The sequence below is a fragment of the Symphodus melops genome (assembly GCF_947650265.1).
Source record: "Symphodus melops genome assembly, chromosome: 13".
Taxonomy (NCBI): domain Eukaryota; kingdom Metazoa; phylum Chordata; class Actinopteri; order Labriformes; family Labridae; genus Symphodus; species Symphodus melops.
In genome coordinates this window covers 22,772,776-22,791,422 of record NC_136703.1, presented here as the reverse complement: position 1 = coordinate 22,791,422, position 18,647 = coordinate 22,772,776, and positions in this window count along the sequence as shown.

The following is an 18,647-nucleotide window of genomic DNA, read 5'->3' as shown; positions in this document are numbered from 1 at the left end:
ACCCTCTAGCCAATTGTTTTTTTTGGAAACAGAAGTGACCAAATTTGGATGACAGGTGGGAATGGATATACGTTTCAGTGGCTCAGGATGTAGGGTATCGTATCAGCAACTTGTCAATCACAGGTAGCGACGCCCTTAAGCATCGCAAGCTTTACCCACAATTTAACTCTAAATGGGGCCATTACATAAATGTCGTGCAATTTTAATAAAAATCAATTCAAGAGTTAGACTTCAAACTTGCTTATCAATTGTTGCATCGGGCTCATTACTCAACACCAGAGGTTGCAGCTTGGATTTCACACAAAGTGACTTCTTTTTGTAACTCGTGGAGCCCCCTCCCTCTTATTGTGCATCATTTTTAAGGAGGCTTCCACTCTGGCTTTAGCTTTAAATTAGAATTTGAAACACCTCTTACCACAAGTCTAAATGTGTGCTGTGTATCATTCACTTATGTAACTGCCCACTGATGGCTAAAACTACAACAACAACAACACACACACACTAAATGGTTATGTGGTCGTAGAAATAAAGCAAAACAGACTGAAAAATGAGCAGAAGTCTCGGTACGTTTCAGAGCTCTTCCATTAGTTGGCTGGCTGTTTTAATAAGATGTTTATCAGAATGTGAATCTCGAGAAAATTGCTTGCTATTTATTTTACTGGAGCTGCTCACTTCTGCCTCGGCTCTTGATAAAGCATTTTGTTTTAATTAGACACATTTCCACACTCCTCCAGGGATGACCTCTTATTATGGTGAAGTGGGCCTGCTTAGCCGAGCAGGCAGCCAGTGAACACTCTCCTCCTCGCATCTCAATCAGTCCTCATCCGCGCTCATCTCAGGGGCCCGCGACCGAATCAAAGGAGTCACTATTAAGCAGAACCAAATTGTTTAACACAGTAATCTCTCGCATATTTTCCATTCCTTCCACATTTGTAATCGGAAATGAGAAATGGTGAGAAAGTATGATGCATTGTTTTGCATACTAACAAGGGACCTTGGATATCCTTATCCTTCACGGATGAGGAGGATGTTTCCGCTGCAATAAGAAACACATTTTCTGACTCATGAGTGTAACAGAATAAAAAATAAAAAAAAACAAGAAAATCACTTTATCTGAAGTATCTTAAAAGGAAAGGGTGGAAAATCCGAACAACTGGCTGTGATGTGATCACAGTTCTACATTTGATTACTTTTTGATACTGACTCTGTACATTCTCAGAGAGCAAGCTCGCAGAACTAAAACACGATTTAAGGGCTTACAGGCTCAGTTTAACAGAGGGGGAACAACATATTCAGTCAGCACGCAGCATCTGCCACTTCCTGCATTGCATCATTCTACAAACAGTTGACTTGCACAGAGGCACCAGATGCATGTGGGTGAGGGAAAAAAAAAATACTGCCAGATACAGCAACAAAATATTGTCGGATTGCAGCCAATCTGACATTCGCTTCTGGACATGAGACAGAAATCACTGGGCTCTTTGACAGAGAGAGCTCACTCCAGTCTCCTCGTGTGTCACCTCATTTCATTTGGTTACCTCCAAGTCTGGGAGGAAAATGATAGATAGAGGACAAAGCAATTATGTCCACTATTACATGTCATCGCGCCTGATCTCCAAAGCATGAGAGAGGGAGGACTGCGAGGCACAGGGTCGGTCTGATGAGAGCTTAGCAGCAGCCCGAGACCTGCTTGGCTCCAGACGGGGATTTAGGTCCTCAGCCTGCCTGCCTGTCGGTCCACACTGTGGCGTACAATCACAGTGATACCTTAATCCAGCCTGGCCTTTCACAGAAGGCCCCAGTTAAAGGCATGTCCACATATCAAATGTAAATGGGGGATTGAAGATGTCAACAGGGAAATGGCAGCGTCACAATCTGACATAGTCATTAACTTCTACGTTTTTTCTATTTTCAGTGGCACAGATGGGAAAAGTGATGTGTCAGTAGGAAAGGATTCAGCTCTAATAGCTAGCTTCTTTAAGTGTGACTGATCGTAATTTTTTTCCCTCTTTTGAATATTTTCTTTTCACAGATCATGACAGGCACGTTTAGTTTTAAACAAGATCCAGAAACATCTCAGTTAGGGGGTGGATATCATCTTCAAGGGAAGACTTGAGAAAGTTGGAAATCTGTTCCGACAACTTCTAACATTTCCGATCAGATCGTATAAATGTATCATTTGTAGTCGTCTGTAAATGGCTGAGAAACTATTCCCAATCAAAGAGTTTTGAGTTGCGGCGCTCTAGGCCGAGTGGTTCGGGTGCTTCATGTAGACGCTGCAGTCTTCGAAGCGGACAGGTTTGAATCCAACTAGTGGCTCTTTTCCTGCATGCATTCCCAACTCGCTCTCCTTCCCTGGTTTCGAATTCTATCCACCGTCCTGTCACTCTATTTATTCACCATTAGCGGATGGTTTTTTTTTATTTTTTTATTTAGCCAAGAAAGAAAAAAGTGATTGAGATTAAAAATCTCTTTTTTAAGAATGTCCTGGACAAAACAAGCAGAAACACAAGTAACAGAGTTTCAGACAGACAACAAGCGGCCAACAATACGAAAATAGATCCTTAGGCAATTAAAAGACACAAATAACAAATCTGACCAGCAAATGTATTTCAGGGTCATCCGCAAACATATCAGGGAGAACATCTCCAGCCAGATGTCTCTGCCTCCAAGTCATTTAACTTCCTCTTAAAGGTGTCCAACGAGAGAAGTTTGTTACGTTTCAATTCCTTTTGTATTGTGTTCCAAGTGAAGGGAGCTGCAGATTTAAACACCTTTTTTTTCCTGCACTCCGTTCTGACTTTTGGAACAGACAATAAAAATTAAAAAAAAGTCCTGGGATCAAAGATAATAAGTCCCTGTACTCTTCTGACTGGTGAAGGTCAGGAAGTCTGAAGGAAGCAGAACTAAAAGCAGAACTTCAAGTCTACTAGGGTCAAAGAAGTCCATCCAAGGGGTCGTCGGTGGCGCAGTGGCAAGGCGCGCGATCCCATGTATTGAGGCTATAGTCCTCGCGCGCGGGCGGCCCGGGTTCGGGTTCGGGTTCGCGTCCGGCCTGTGGCCCACTTCCCGCATGTCTCTCCCCACTCTCTCTCCCTCATTTCGGACTCTATCCACTTTCCTCCCTCTATAATAAAGGCATAAAAAGCCCAAAATAAATCTTAAAAAAAAAAAAAAAAAAGAAGTCCATCCAACACATTCATACAACAGTGATGAGTAAGAGATTTAAAGTTAGTGATGAAACTCAGAGCTCCATGACACACAGTGTCCAGAGGATGTAAGCTTTGTGAGGAGGCGTGCATGTATTATCTTCACACACAAAATCCATGACATATTTGGATCTGAATGTTTTAACCCAATAAAATATCCCGGTGACATTGTTATGAGGCGATGTGTGAACGCAGCAGGAAATTCAGGAGAGTGTTGATACTGTGCCACATATACTGATGCTATAGAGATAAATGGAGTACTGATTATCAGTAAATATTCAAATCTGGAACACATGAACATGCTCATATGTGTTCATACAACATACACCTTGGCATACAGATGCTCAGATTAAACAAATCTGGATATGATAATCATTCTCTTCACATGGCTCCATATGACTCATGTTCATCCGTAATTAAATACGTGGAAGATCTGCATGGACAGTCATTCTCGTCCTAACAGCTGATGTTTTCCAGGATTTGCAGTCTGATGTCAGCGTTCTTACCGGGCTGTTTTGAGCTTTGACTTCCTGCCAGCAGAACAGAGAAGCCAGACAAGCAGCATCAAATACAACATCTGGATACTTCTGCGAGATCCTTCAATCATTCCTCACTTTGCAAGAAGGATTAAAATTCCAAGCCCCATTAATCTGCAGTTTCATTTCTTCATCATGAATTATTCACCGATGGAATAAAGCGGCACCCAATGCATCCTGTAGGAGGTCTGGCTATCAGGATCTATAAAAATGATATTAAAAATGTACGTTTTGCCCGAGGACGGACTTTAAAATTCTGTTCTCTGCGAGCAGTTTCTAAGACATATCGTGTTTTCAACTACTTTCACTGAATGCATGCAAAGCAGGTGTAAATGTCATGAATAAAAATAGACCGATGGCTTGAGAATAAAATGGAAACTCAGTTCAAATTCTGTTTTCAAACTGCTTCAAGTTATGCTTTCATCACACAATAAACAGGAATTAAAATTACTTTCTTGATGGACGACACTCTGGAGCTGTAAAGAAAAAAATCAGAATTTTAGAACTTAAAGTCATCGCCTGCGACTGATCGACCCTTATTTTTTTATTTATTTTTTTGTTGGGGGGGGGGGGGGGGTGCCTCTATGTTAGAGATAGGTCATTGGACAAAGTCACAAATCAGGGACAGAGTGAGGAATAACGTGCAGGAAACGAGCTGCATGCTAGATTCAAACCTGGGCTGCTGTCTGCCAGGACTATGGCCTTGAGGTGGTCAAACTAACCACTAATTCAACGACGCACAGACCCTGGTTTTAACTTGTTTTTCAATCAGTCTAATATAAACAGCTCTCACAATTTTCAGAAGTAAAACAAAAACCAACAACTTAAAACTAGAACAGAAAGCTGGTCATCCGTACTTTCATCAGCTGCAACAATAATAAAAAAAGACCCTCAGACACAACAAACATGCTTCAGCTGTGGACTTTTATTTCCCCCAGCTCGACTCGTATGCTGCTTCTCTCTATCCAACGGCCATTCTGTGCTCTGCCAGGGCACAGAAAACTCATCTTATGCCATATCTACTGTCTTTACCGCTTCCCCCCTTCATGACATGGCCTTTGGTTTCTCCTTATCTATCCTTTTGTGCGTGTGTGTGTGTGTGTGTGTGTGTGTGTGTGTGTGTGTGTGTGTGTGTGTGTGAGCATGTAGGTGTCTGACAACCAGTGTGAGAGCACATCATCATTTCCTCCCCAGGGAGCCATGACCAGCCAAACCCCCTTAAGATCCTTAGTAATGCTGCTATTTTTGCTCAGCCTGCCCTAGCATGCGCCCCGCACTGTACACCAAACATCACTGATGGCAGAAAGTCTGCTGCACGATTTCTGAAGAGAACCCCGGAGCACAAATCCTTAGCTCTTCTTTGTAGACGTTTTAGTTACATTTCCTTTTTTCAAAAAGGCAAACATGTTGTTGCAAGATTTCCGTGGTAACAGGAAATGTCAAAGAGAAAACTGAAATATTTAGCTGTCGCGACCACTTTCTGGAGGACGGGGGAGAAACAAACAACAAAGCATCCTTCTGTGGTGAAACATGGAACCAAATGTTCTCTGTGTTTTCTGCTAAATGACAGTGCTGGAAGTGTCTAGAGTCTGTTCATTTCAGGGTGTATGATTTAGTCTACATTTTGTTATTTTGTCCCTGGTGGGTTTTTGTCACACATAGAAAAACAACAATTTTCGACTGACATCAATGTTTGATGATCACTTCCTAATGTCGCTCTTCTCTTTAAGGCGGTAGTAGAAATAAAATCAAAAAATATGAGGATTGTTTTTTTAAAGTACAGTTTCCCATCGATGTTCTTTCCCACTGCTAACTTCTCTTGGACTCCAAGTGCTGGGTCCACAGTATATCATTACCCATGTAACCCAACATTGGCAAACAGTGGGTACACCTTGAATAGAAAAGGGCTTGTAAGAAAATCAACCGAAGGGTGTTAAACAACTGAGCTTTATCTCACTCTTTGTTTCTCTGCAGAGGAAGTGATCCCCAGTAGACCAATCTTTTGACAGAATCAGGTTTAAGGACTATGCACAGTCTGGGTTTTTTTTGGGGGGGGGGTTTTTTACGCCTGAAAGTGTCACACGTTTAAAAAACCTCTAAAACAAACATGAGGGGGAGGGAGGAGCAAAAGGAGTTTGTTGACTGGCAAGAACCTTGTCCCTATAGATGAACATTTAGTTTATCTTTAGAAAGGTAAAAACTAAAGTAGTGGAATTGCACCTCTTACTAAGGGTATACTGTAAGTTATGACCAAAACTGTTATTTGACAGATCCCAGTAACCAGAGACATTAGACCAGTCCGTTCTTATCAGGTCTTGTTTGAGTCAATGTTTTTTTTTTTTTTTTTGCCAATTTCAAAGGTATCTCTTTCTGGGTTTCCATCTTCATGAGATGGAAGGATTAATTGGAGTCCAGGCTGAAAGACTGATATCCAAAAGACGAGCCACAGCTGTAATCTGAGCAGAGGAATAAAAACTAGACAGCTCATGCTTTTAACAGAAGTTACTCTGAAGCATCACTGCAGCTGTTTCCTGGGCCTGTGCAGCATTGCTTATTCTCTGCATTACCTTAATATGACGTGCAGCAACCCATGTATACAGATATGATGAATCTCCCACATTTAGGGGCAATGAGAGCTACAGTATAGCGCTATGCAATACTATTGCTGAACCCAGTAATGTAAAATAACCCAATGGTTCTGCTTCTGCAATCATGCACCTCTGAGCTCACACGGCTAATATGGTTTGAATGAGTTCTGCAGCAAAAATGAAACATGATTACTTGTTTGAATGATGTGTTACCCTGCAGAGCTCAGGAGGATGGAGTACAACACCCCCGAAGATGCACGCCAGTTTAAATGAAAAACATAATAGTCTGTCTCTGTGGATGCACTATTGCTTTTGTGTCTCTTTGGTTGATACTTGCGGCTAATTACTAACTGAATCTGAGTGGTAAATTACAGTGTCAGTAATCTGAATGTAAAACGGGATGTTAGGGACACTCAGTGTGTCTCGGTCTGATTTTTAACGACTCTGTAAAAATGGCAGTTAAATGTTTATGAAGCTCGTCAACACAGGGGTTGGATCAGTAGCAGCACGTTTGACACAGCCAAGTTAGCAGGATAGCAGCACAGTCTCAACAGCACCCTCACACACATTGTTTGGCACTAGTAAAAGAGGGAATGGGTGTTTAATTGGCCTTTTAATTGCGATGTAAACCCAAAGAGTGAGGCTGAACCTCGGTCCATCACAGGCGACTTTAAGAGTGAATTTCTTTGTCAGGAGTGGACAGAGAAGCCCATTGGAATGAATACCACACTTCAATTACCTTCTTTTCACAAAAAAGGACAATATAGAGGTCTAACTGCGTCTGTTTCAAATCACAGCACCAGTCTGGAAAGGCTGACAACCATCATCTGCTCACCACTGAGGTTACACTTTCTCTTCCATCAATGAGGCACAATATCATTTTCCTTTGGCCCATGTCTTTTCAACCATAAAAAAAAAGATCATCACATTTCAAAACCTAAAAAAATATATATGATTATTCTGCTTCTACAATAGAAAGAGAGCCTTTTTGTAATAGAAATGTGGGAGTCTTGGTGGGCGGGGGGGTTTAGGTGAAAGAAACTCATCAAAAGGGTTTTCATTGATTCAGACCTGAAAATGTAAAGAACATTTCTTGGCAGCCTGCACGTGATCTTTCAAGGTCTTAAGCCTGGTTTATACGTCTACCCTACACTGTACAGAGTTGAATGTACAGCATTGGAATGGAATGGAAAGATTTATCCTGTCATAATAAGTTAGCAAGAAATCTGAAAGTTTTCCATTTAGTGCAAGCTAGGGGACAATAAATGTTGACCAATCAGTTGGTTCAGGCTCCCTGCATAGGCTTCTGTGTGAGCTGCTTGGGCGATAGCGTATTCCACGGCAGAGATTTGATGAAGAAATATGCATCAGGCTTCAGGAGGCAGGTCAGAACATAAAAATAATACTGCTGTCGTATAATCTCCAAGATCGCAAGAGCAAAATCTGATGGTGTAATAACAGTTCATGACTTTACATCGATGGACATATTCACAGGATTTACTTAAGAAGGGAGAAGGACCTGGCGAGCCTCAGTCACTCGCTGGTCACGTGATATCAAGCTTCACCTCCTCATTCTTAATCAGGGTTAATGTTCCTTACTTGTATCTGCGTACATCAACTCATCCTGGCTCCATGTGGAGGCTGGAAAGAAAAAAAAGTCCAGGCAAAGTCAGGGGGGAAAAATTCAGCCATTTGCTTTCACACCCAGAACTCACCCTGAACATTTCTAGAAATTTTCAGGTGAAAACACCGAAAGTCTCTTCTGCCCATGCTTGCTCTGAGGCGGCGTTCAATTTCTCCTCAATTCTCCGCTGACAGACAGAATAAGCTGCCAGTCAGCTGGCCACTCCTGTCCACCTGCAGAAGTGTTGATTTGCCTGTAAGTCGCCCAAGGCTGATTGATTCCTGAGTGAAAGCTTCAGGCCAATGATTGACGCCACGTGATTACCGTTCACACATGACTGCTGTTTGCCTCATCACATTACGACCACAGATAGGAGAGCAGCAAACATTAAGACAGTGTTCACCAGACACACTTCTCTGCAGCTCGTGTGTTCTCTTCAAACGTCTGAGTGCAGCTTTTCTTAGCGTCAAAGAAAAGTCATTTAATGTGAAATCCATAAGGCCATACTGCTAATGTAGCATGACACCAGCTTCCCTCTGAGAGTTATAGAGTTAATGGAGCCCCGATGCAATGAGACATCACAGAGGGGGAAAAAAAAGAAAGATGGAAATATACATTTCCTTCTGTTTGAAAAAGACTGAGCGCTAACAGCTGCACATGTTTGTTTGGGTGTTCTGCAGTGTGTTAATGGGAGCAGAGCAGCATGTGTGTTTTGTCGAGGATGAAAGAAGAAGAAGTGTACATCTCTTGACAGTGGAGTAAATTATCCATTTCTAATGTCCCCTTGCACCTCCTGCCCCCTGTGGAGTAGATAGAATTGGATCATAATTGAATCACTCGCAGCAATTATGATGGCTTGCCCTTGGCTATGCGGTAGGACAGCGTCATGGTGACACTGGTGGTGTGGCACACACTCCCACAAATACACGCCCACACACACACACACACAAGGAAAATCTCTTTACTGTCATAGTCTAAGCTTTGAACCAACAGCAGAATGATTTAAAGATTACTGCTCTTTGCATGAGCCTTAAATGACGAACACATGTTTAAAGAATGTCGGATCTTAGCATTCAAGTCAAATCATTTATATAAAGCCCAATACCACCAGTATTTGGACAAAGGATTTACAGCTTATAAACAAGCAGCAAAAGGAGGCACAACAAACTGCAGTTCTTCGTGTGTCCACTTGATGGTTGCTTAGAAGTAACTCATTCCCCATTAGGCCCCGGTATATAGAACAGTTCCATAGATCATATGTCTATTCCTGAAAAACTCTTTGACATATCCAATCAAATCACAATAAAGAAAAAAAGCAGCATGATGAGATGATATGTGGCTGTAAAGGCTCTAAAGCCGCCTCTTTGGTTTCTCCTGAGCTGCTAGCATCAATGAGCAGGTATTGATATCTGTGCAGACCACATACCCATCTTATCAGCTCGGCCATTGATTTGATACTTTTATCTATTTTTTTGTTGTGAAGACAGCAGTTTAATGATGGGAAGTAAACAAGGTCACTTTGGGTCACATTAACAGCTTGATAGAGTTCATAAGTCATCATACAACATTTACAGTTATGGTGCTTACATTCATACCCCGTCTCCGGAAATGTTCCATACATTTTCAGGATGGGCTGAATGTTCGATTGCAAACAGTCTTTTTTAGTTGGACTTTACCCTTACTTCTTTCTGTCAAGGTCCCTAGTAATATTCTGTGTGCGTGTTGGGAATGTGTGTAAAAGGCCTTACCTGTCAACATAAATACAATCTGTGAGATATCAGATAGCAAATCAGTAGCCAGCTAATGAATTAGCCATGGGCAACAACTATAGAGCCTTAAAAAACTCATTTGCCAACCCCTCAGTCCTCTGAATCTCCAAAAAGTGAACCTCTCTATCTGTTCCCCAAAATGTGCTCTTACTCCGCCCACACCAACCCCAAACCACCCCAAACAACAAGACGAAAAAAACAGCACTGAAAGTCGGCATCGCGGTAAGAAAAGAAGAAGCTGGTTAGATTGAAAGCAGCCCTTTTAGCTCCAACCAACCACCTCGCAGTTTAACCCGACCCATCCTCCAAGCAGCTAGACATCCCCCCATCAGCCGGAGTTTTAAGGTTGCCAAGCAACAGCCGCTCCTGAGTGCTGTACACAGGCTGTATGCGCCTGTGTCTGTTCTGCTTGTTCACACAGATGTGACCAGCTGGGAGGAGCAGAGGCCGGGGGCAAATACATTTCTAAGAGGAAGGGAGCGCTGCGTGTGGCCTGGACTCACTGTGCTCTGAAGTTTCAGAGACTTTTTTTTAAATCCAAGTAGAGAAAACCCATCACATCTGCAGCTCTTTAATATCATTGAGAATATATTTTGCATCTTCAAACGACACAATCTGCTCCTCTTTTGTTATTTGAACACATTTCCAGGAAACAAACGAAACAGCAGGCGACAACAATTAAAGGACACATTTCTGTGAGAGGAGCCTCCCCCCCTTTAAGTGAGAATATTGGTTAAGAACAAGCCAACACTGCATTAAGTACAGAACCTCCAAATTAACTTAATTGTTCGAGCAATTACACTAAAAGTGTGGAATTGGTCTTTTTTCCGGGGTAAGCATGATCTTGTTTGAAGAGATTGAATTTGTTAATTCGGTTACAGCCCTGCTATCTTCAGCAGTGGCATTGACCCCGTGTTATGCTTAGACACTCTCCGGGGGGAGAGCGGAGGGAGGGGGTGTCATGTAATTAGAACTGGAGGGAAAACAACCATTCTTTGTACACATTCTCAGACATTCAAGGCTGTGTAGATTCTGACATATGCCACCGGCTTAATTAAGTTTTGGTTTAAACAATAACATTTAAAATACATAAATATAATAACGCTACAATTTGTGTGCACAGTAGTATTTCATGATTTCCTTCACAGCCCAAATAGAAGCAGCTATGTTAAGAACAAATCTGTTGAATTGAGGTCGTTTTATTAAAAATCATTTTGTTTTTTTAGTCTCATAGCAGCTTTTGAAATTACTTTAAGAAGAACTGTTGAATCAACAGAATAGGAATACAAGGCCCTGTGTCAAAAATGATCTCAAATATAAACCATGCAGCAAAACAGTGTCTGTACGCGCAGAGAGATGGGGAGGCATTTGATTGGTGCTTTCCGTCAGGACCTCACAGCAGTGATAGGTCTGAGTTTAACGGGATTACAGCAGCGAGAGATGATGTCCATCGGTGTGCAAAGACCTCTGAAACAAAAAAACAAATAATGTATCCTGATTTAAATTACAAACACTACATTTAGTTTAACCACAGATAAAACATACAAAATTCAGCTGTTAACTAATGGGTTAAAAACTTGAACAATTTGTTGGTTACTTAGAAATATAATGCGATAAAGGATTTGAATATCAAGTTCTATGAAGCTGTTTTATTGACATTTAGAGTAATTAAGTAAAATCCAATGCTCATAAATGATGCGTTTAAGCCCTGTGGGAGTTTATATCATTGTGGGTTAAAGTGATCCTGGCTGAAGGTGTGGGATGACTCCCGGTGTGTTTTAGTGTGTAGTGAGTGTGAATGTGAGCGAGTGCACGGGCGAGAGAGTCAGCTGACAGGTTTATTTGTTTGTCTTGGCCCCTGGCTGTGACCTTGGCTCCCTCTTTGGTTTGTTCAGCGTGAAACCAAATCCCTTAATCAATCGCCTAAACTGCCCTCACCTCTTCCACCATTAAAGCAATTACACCCGGGGCCACCGGGTTCTCAAACATGATAATAACGGTGAGTGTTGTTTACTTTAAATAAGCTAAATATCTGTTTAGAGGTAGATTTTACGCTTTTATTAAAAGGCAATATTCATTTGATTTACAGTGGAAGGTTTGCCTCAATCTGAGTGTAGTAAGCGTTTGTTTTCTTATCTTCTGTTACAGGGGCAAGCTACCTGTTTCTTCTTCCCCTGCAGTAAAACCCACAAGAGGAGCAGCTATTAGTCACAACTGAGGCTGCTGTTGATATAGGAGACTGTTGCCGCAATGCTGAAAGTCCCCCGCTTGGTAGCAGAACACATCACAGACTCGCAGGGGAAATAGAAGAGTTGTTTTGGAAATGTTGCCGTGTAATGCACATTTTGAATTTTTGAAATAGAATTAACAGAAGTTTGTATTTGAAGTTGGAAAAACACAAAGGGAACCTCAGAGACGTTCAGCTGCATAAATTACAACATCAATCACTCCGTACGTCCCTCAGATCAAAACGTACAAAAACACCCAAAGCATGCCCGATCACCTCCTGTAAAATACCTTCCCTGTGGAAAGAGACGGGGGCTTTTAAAAGGTGCCATGTATCACAGAGGGGTGTTACAAGTTATAAGAACATCTTTCATAATCTATTAAAAATGAGAAAGTATTTATACGTTCATTGTCTGCAATGATCAGTCTGATCAATCTGTGATTGAAGAGTCTTTTGTTCCATTTAAACTGCGATAAAGTTAATCTGCTCACTGCACGCAGGTCTTAATCCAATAGCTCCATTGCTCCTGTCTCCAGTTGTTAGCTTTGAGAAATCATGGGGGTTTGACTTTATATAGTTTTTAGTTAGGTTGTTGTTTTCAACAAAGCTACTAGGTTGTTATAAGACGCTAACATGTCAAATGTGTTCAGAGGATATTTTGAGTACGTTAAAGTTAAGTTAAAAATAAGGTCATTAAGCATGTGTGTGATTGTAGCCCTCTCTTAGCCACACAGTAAACCCCATAGCTTAGCTTAGTGAATCCACATTTTCTTCTTATTGGGCTTTGCACTGTGAACTGTGAGATATGATTTGATACTCAAACATTCGACATGATACAATACCAAGCAGCAACCTCTTATTTAATAAAGTAAGAAAAGACACCTGGAGTGATTTCATACAATTTGTGGTATTTACTGAGTCTATGCTCTTTTGTGGTGAGCACTCGTGGGTGGAAATATTTCAGCACATTTTTATATGTCTGTGCAAAGGACTGTCTTCTCCCTGTCATTGTTTAGAGGAATATCATTCACAGAAATCCTCTGTCATTGCTAAATGTTCCTCTGCTACGTTGCGTCTTTTCGAATGAGTATCTGACCTCCTCTGACCTCTGCCCTTCACGGTTCACGTGTCTTATATCGACTCTGAGGATGACTGCCCCCCGCTAACCACACATCACTGTGTCCGCTCACACAAAGGCCGGCTCGTCTGTTATCAAAAGTCAGATCTGGCTCCAACGACAATCCATTTCCCTCCTCGCTCTGGCTCTCCTTCGCAACCTCATGACAGCAGCTTTTCCAGCTCATTTCACTCGAGATCGCCACGTCACGCAAGGAGACGGAGGACATCTCTGCGGTGACCCTGCCCCAATCAGCAACGCTTTATGTGATTGAGTTGTGTAGCTCTGCAAACAAGGAAGAGGAGATGACATTGCATCCTTGTAAACAGAAGCCGCGGAGACACCGCTCTGAGTCACTGAGGTCTAAAGGGCGCATCAAGGATAAGTGTTTTGCTTGATGAGCTTTTAAAAGTCAGCCTGGGTCCAAATCTCTTAAAAGGCTCATTGAACCCTCATCCTCCTCCAGAAATGGCAATTTGATTTGTCCAGTGGTTAATGTACTAGAGGATAATGTAATTTGATGAAAGGTTTGGGGCTGTTGGGTGGAGGGGAAAAGAGAGAAAGGTTTTCAAGTGAAACTCCACCAAAGACTTGACTTGAGTGCCTTACAATTGACTCCCAGCAGGCTAAAGGAGAATTAAGGGCATCTGAAGCTGATCGAAGCAGCATCTGATGGTAGCAACAAAAGGAGGCAGTCTTTGGTTTTATCTGACCGAGCAGGAGAACGTTGTTAGACCCTCCATAATAAAGTGAATGCAGGCAGCCACCGGGCTCTGATTGAATTTGCTGTACTGGTTACTCAGCTGCTCACCTGCCACAGCAGCTCTGTTACCCGACATAATGCACCTTATTTAAACTTCCAAACAGATGCCCCAATCGACCCTTTAAACCCGCTGAAGCCCACACTATTGTCGTAAAGGGGGTTGAAACTGGAGACCGGTGATAACAGGTTACCATCACCAAGAGGCAGATAGATGGACAGATATACTTTATAGATCATAAAATTAGGAGCAGAACAGGCAGCAACCTCCGGTGTTAAAAACTGAAGCTAATGTGGAAATTCAGAAAACTGCAGTTTCTCAAATGTCCAGCTGAGGTGAAGGCCAGCTCAGCTCCGCTATTTACCCGTTAGCATGGTTGATGTAAAAGACAGCTTTTCCAAAATGGTGACTGCCATGGCTGTGCTTCTAGATTTCCCATTGCTTGTTTATTTCAGGAACTGTTTCATGTATTTTGTTCTGAGGTTTAGGAGGTGTTGACCCAAAGCTAACTTCTTAACCCTGTAAAGAAGACTGAGAGACAGAAGGGTGAACACTCCTGCTGTCTTAATTTTATAAACTCTTTCAGATTGTGCTTGACCTTCAGGTGTCTAGGTTACATCCTGGTCACAGCTGGTGAGAGACGCTGACAGTTTCCTCACTGAATTAATGATACAAGACAAGGTCAGGTGATAACTATTTATGCACCCCATATGCAGTTTTTTTTTTTTTTGGGAGGGGGGGGGGGGGGGGGGGGGGGAACTGTATTATGCACCGGCTCCTGAGTCACATTTCAGTTTTCTTTTCCATCACAGGTTTCAAGTGCTGAAGCAGGATCCAGTGGTAAAAGCTACATTCTGCTTTCAGTGTAACGCTGTGCAAACTTTGCTTTCAGTGTGCAGCGCCGAGCCCCGCAGAGTGTGAGCAGATCGGTCACAGAGGCAGAGCAACATCCCGAAAACATGTCATCAGTATCTGGCTGCTGTTAATTGAAGATGTTAGTGCAGTGGAGTGGGTAATGACACAGGAACCTTCTTGTTCTGCCACAGATGGACTCTAGACCAACACACACACACACACACCATAGCTTTACCACATCCATTCTGATCAGCTTTTTTTTTTTTTTTTTTTTTACCAAGAAGACTACAACAGTCTGAAAAACCTTTGTTGCAAAAAAGACAAAAAGATGAAGGTTAACAATTACATGCCTGATTTACGTCATCATTAAAGGTGGAATTTTTAAATTAAAATGTTTAAATCAAACCAAAAACAAAATCTATTTTGGACAAAAATGTTCTTGACTGTTCTCTGGGATCTTTTGATCATTGTCTGCCATCTCTGAACACTCAGATTCCCACACTGCCCCCTGGAGGTCAGTACTAGTACAAAGAACATGTGAGGGGAGAACACAGAGGCTGCAGTGCAAACAAATGGGTGAGAGGGAGCTTCTTAAAACCTCGTCTATCACCTCACTTCCCTTCCTCGCTGCTCTTTTGTCAACGCTGGCAAAGAAGTTCTGCATGTGGAGATCACTGGCGGGGAGAGCTTGCCTGAGAAGGATGGTAACTATTGAGCCTTTCTGAGCTGTTACAGGCTTAACTTGATGAAACACAGATAAGGGGAGATGCCAGCTTGATATCTTTGTTGATGTCTTGTCTCTTGCTGCTCTCTCTGCTGCGTCACATCTGGGTTGTGTTGGTCATTAAAGGCCACGCAGAAGGGCAGATCGTATCTGCATTGCCAGTAGCTGGGTCTGTTGATGGTGGTGATGTTGTCTGGGTTACCCTCGACACTAGGGGCCAATCAGTACATCAGTAAAAATCAGTAAACAGAGGAGTAATTATCACGACAATAAGCTAAAGGTGTGCACAGGTCTGGTTTGCTTTGATCCAACACTTCACCTTCACTGTGAAATGACACATCAACATCGAGTGATTTTCCTGTGACTAAATCTCACTTCTTTGTCACACAGATGTCATATCCTTGTAGCTTATCCGTCTTGACAGATTCTCAAGAAGAAAATATATCTCTGTGCGTTCACTCTGAAGGTGCAAGGCTCCATCACTGATGTGTCAGCGTTCAATTTCACCGCAGAGCGCCTCGCTAGCCTCCGCTCAGACCCGATGACTCGTCATAGACTCTTGTGCTCGGTGAAGAGGTTCATCCTGATTACCGAAGGGGAGAATACTAAGCCGCTGTGACTCATGCAGCAACTCTAAAAGAAAAATCACTTGATGAAAGCTGTAATTAAATCAGCCACTATGTGTCTGCATCTGTGCTGCCCCTAAAGCAGCACCACCGACGCCCTGCATGGTGCGGGATGACTGGCGTTTGTTTTGTATGGCACGGAGATGCTGCATAGGATTCCAGAGAACAAACCGGCCTGATCCTCATCTGAATAGGGCCTGATTATCTCCACATGCAGCCTCAGCTTGTTGTCAATACACGGCCTGTGTGAGTCTCCCAGCGTCTTCAAGCTTTAAAGAAAAACAAGCACCACGACCATTCCACTGCTGCGCCAAAAAATCACCATGAGCTGTAATTAGAGGCATCCCATTCTTTCTCTCTCCTCCTCCATCCCTGAAGGACTCTCTTGCTTGATTTGCTTGGATCTCTTACTGGCAGGTGACTTTTTGTATCCGCTGATAGCACCTCTGGGGGGGAAGGGGGGGGGGGGGGGGGGGTCTTGGGAGCACTGAAATAGTTCCATCCACAAAAGACAGAAAAAACGTGCATGTTTTTGCAGCATGACCACCGCCACCCCTGCTGTGCTGCACCGGGTGTCCTGTCACGCTGCAAGGGGGGGGGATAGGGAGACACTAATGCACAGCCGTCGGTGGTGATGACAGCCCGTCTTTAGGCTGTAATGAAGCGAGGAGGAGTGTAATGAACTCTGCAACACGGGGCCAAATGTAGACGAGAAGCAGAGCAGGATGCTCACACACACAAAAGGCAGTGAGTTGGAGAGAGGATGAGGAGGGGGAGGTGATAGATAACAAGGCTTAGGTGTGACAAAAAGGGAGTGTTAAGCATGAGGCTGATGGCTGAGACCTTATCCGAGGGGTGACAGAGGAACACCCCCATCCCCCCCACAGCCCCTGTTGATGCTCTCTTTGCAAAAGCCTCTTCTCTGTTTCAGACCATTTTCCTCCAAGATGCAGTGTCATGTCCTCTGAGAGCAAACCTGACTGATGCCAGCTTTCAAAGGGAACGTTAGGCGGATAAAGAACATCTCATTTTTAATGTCAGTGCACACAGATGCAGAGGTGTCGGAAAAGTGGTGCAAGGAAGTTTTGCCTTCCCGGTCTGGCTGGAGGAGGATGAGGAGGCTTGGCTTCAGCAGACAGATTTAATGCTCTCTGTGTACTCAGGCAGGCGTATCCATGTGGCATGAGAGAAATTAGTCTATCACACGACTTTTTTTTCTCCCTCCGGTGGATTTTCATTCTTAATCAAAAAGCTCATTACAGCTCACGCAGGTTGACTTGTCCTTTATACCCTGCAGAATTGTGATACCACCTCAACATGTCGATGCAATTATTGACAAGAAAGGCGGGAAAAAAAAAAAAAAAAAAACGTGACTTCAAAAACGTTTCCAACTCTTGTGTAACCTTAAACATTTTCCCCCCTCCCTGCTTTTGGTGGCTCTCCCTGAAATTCCATTTGATTTCTCATTACTTTCCGAGTAACAGAATGAAAACCGCAAGACCATAATGAAGCCTCTTTGTTCTGGCCCGCAGCTCCGATGGGCATTTTGTGCAGGTTCCTAAAGAAAGCAATTCCACATTGGGTTCCATTCAGTGAAATAGCCCATCATCCTGATGCAATATATAACCCTTGCCCTAAATTTCAGTCCTCTAGAAGCCTGGATGCTATGTTTTGTGATCAAACAGCCCCTGGAGGCAGTGATAATGTGCTCATATGTATAGCATGGTACAGCCGAATCTGGCTGGAAAGCAAAAGCCTAGAAAGCCGAACAATGACGATTGAAGAAAATTACTTTCTAATTGAGGCATATTCTGTGGACATGACAGATAAATTAGCAACTGTCACAGCTTTCAGCTGTGGTGGCTCGCTTGTGCGTTATTCTTTTGAGCATTGTTTTTTTTTTTTTTAAGGGGTGTGTTTATCCTACGTCCAATTTCCAAGTCGGAGACTCTGATACGTGCACTCAAAATGTCCATTTGTGTGGCGAAAAAACACGACCCTTATCACTGAAAAGTCATTTGTCACAAAATGTATCTAGGAATGAATATAGCAGCGTACAAATGGGAGTCGTCACATCTGATGTTTTCCCTATAGCAACCACTGTCATCAGTGTGTGAATGGGTGTGAATGTGTAGGTGTGACAGACAGTGTAAAAGCACTTTGAGTAGTCAGAAGACTAGAAAAGTGCTACGTAAGCTCAAGTCCATTTACCATTTACCTTCTATCTCTGCCTCAACTAAAGTGATGTCACATCAAACAGTTTTCATATCACCAGGTTCAAACCAATGTCACATCATGACACCAAAATAGATTAAGACCAGACTATCTGACAATATCTACAGGCATGAAACTACAAGGACCTGACTGTAGGTGAATGGCTATCTGCCTCCACCAGTTTGAAATGAGGAAGGAAGGTAGGAGATATTAGTGTAAGAGTTTCTTGCCATTGATTTCAAGCAGTGAACATGATTAAATCCTTACAGAGAGTTCTTTTGGTACCATCTTTCGAAAGGAAAATAAATACTAGTATTACTCAGATGTTCACGTGGACAGCTGCAGTGTGTTCAAATCTGTAATCCATTCTCTGCAACAACTAGAACCCAAAATGACT